A 2,323-nucleotide genomic window follows, 5' to 3' on the forward strand; every position below is an offset into this window, starting at 1 on the left:
CGGACTCTCGTCACCTCGTGCGTACGTAGCACCCACAACTAGTTGCACATAACAATAAATATCACCTAGGGGTAGTTTCCTCCTCACAAGGTTAGACAGGAGACTTACCTTGCTCTGAAGTTCCATAACCGGCTCCAAGGCCTCTCTAACACCTCAACCCAATGCCCGTCGATCCAAAACTATTCAAACAGATGTGCAAACCAATCAAAATATACTCTAATACCCATAATTGATCAATTTATATTAATTCTCAACTCCGCTCGAAAAGTCTATAAAATCAACCCTCGGGCCCATGTGCCCGGATTCCAAAAAAGTTTCGAAGATAACTTTACCCATAACACCACGAACTAAAATATATAACTTATTCCAAATTCCATGTCATATTTCGTGGTCAAAATTCACAAATACCAATTTCTAGGTTTTTCTACCAAAATCATAAATTTTCCCTAAATTTTCCTCCTTAAATCCATATATAAACCTTACACTTAGCTCACAACAAGTGAAAAATTACTCACCTTGTGTTGCATGGAGAAACTCCTCAAAATCACTCAAGAACCGAGCTCCAAAAATCCCAAACGAAAATGATGAAATGACCAACTTCAATCCCTTATGTTCTGCCCATTTTCCGCTTCGGCAGACAAAGTTGTCGTATCTGCGGCCTCTCTTTTGCGAGTAAAAACTCGCTTCTGCTAACGTCCCTCACCTAGGACATCTTCTCTTTTGCGTGCCAAAATGTGCTTCTACGCACAAACTGTCGCTTCTGTGGCCTTTCCCCTCAGCCCAGCTCCCACTTCTATGCTCCTCCGCCCGTATCTGCGAGCCCGCGGGTGCAAAAATTTCTTCGCACCTGCAAATCCATCAACCCTCACTCCACTCTGCATCTGCGACCCCTGGGCCGCTTCTGCAGTCTCGCACCTACGACCCTTTTTCGCAGGTACGATTGCACCAGACACCAGCTGCCCCGGCTTTCCCCGAAGCCCAAACTCGATCAGTTAAACCTCCGGAATCCACCCGAGGCCCTTAGGACCTTAACCAATTATACCAACGCGTTTCAAAACACATTACGAACTTAGTCGAGGCCTCAAATCACGCCAAATAATATCAAAACTACGAATCGAAGATCGAAATCCTTCTTTGACTTTCAAACTTCGACGAACGCGTCCGAATCATATCAAATCATGTCTGATTGACCTCAAATTCTGCACACAAGTCATAATTGACATTACAGACTTACTCTCACTTTCGGAATTGAAATCCGGCCCCGATATCAAAAAGTCCATTCCCGGGCAAACTTCCCAAAATCATCCAAATCTCCAACTTTCGCCAAATGACGTCGAAATGACCCACAAACCTCCAAATCGACATCCAGACACACTCCTAAGACCAATATCATCATACGAACTTGTTGGAACTTTCAAATTCCGATGCCGAGGTCGTTTACTCAAAAGTCAGACCTTAGTCAATTCTTCCAACTTAAGGCTTCCGAAATTTAGAATTTTCCTTTCAAATCAACTCCGAACTTCCCGAAATTCAATTCTGACCACATGTAAGAGTCATAATACCTGAAGTGAAGCTACTCAAGACCTCAAACCGCTGAACAATGCGATAAAGCTTAAAACGACCGATCGGATCGTTACATTTACATTGGAAAGTCCTATTTTTATTTCCTTTAGTAAGTTTTCGTGCTTGTGCTAAGACTATGTCTACTTCAAAGTCATCTCGTATTATTTTAATATTTATAAATTCTGTATTTTCCAATATACTTTCAGTCTCATCATCCATTTCTCTCTGAGTGGTATAGTTATAATTAGTAAACCTAATTGAGATTTCTCCCTTAGAATTCGTATACATTAAATGAGATTCTGGTTTTAGTATTTTTTGTTTTGCAAAGTCTTCTAAATTTCATTCTAATTTCGCATATTCTTCTAGGTTTATCAATGGGTTTTATTAATTTTATCCCTTTATTTCTCATTACTTCTACTATATCATCGACCTTAATTTTAAATTTCAGGTTACTATTAGTTGCCATTTTTTTTATAAATCCTACACATATTAATAAATTATTTTCATTGTTCATTTCTTCATATTCTTTAGTTTGTATCCCTATTTTAATATTTTTTCCAAATTCTGTCAGGTTTATCATAAAGTCTGGGCTTATATAGAATATTCCTCTATTATTTGTCATGTCTACTTCCGTTAAACCTATTATAGATTTCTTTAAATCTGACGATTTGTCGTCATATATTACAACCAATATTTTAGCTCCTAAATTCTTTCTAGTTAGTCCTTTTAATCCTATTACTATTAATCCCATATGCATTAA

The sequence above is a fragment of the Nicotiana tabacum genome, chromosome 9 (assembly GCF_000715075.1).
Source record: "Nicotiana tabacum cultivar K326 chromosome 9, ASM71507v2, whole genome shotgun sequence".
NCBI lineage: Eukaryota > Viridiplantae > Streptophyta > Magnoliopsida > Solanales > Solanaceae > Nicotiana > Nicotiana tabacum.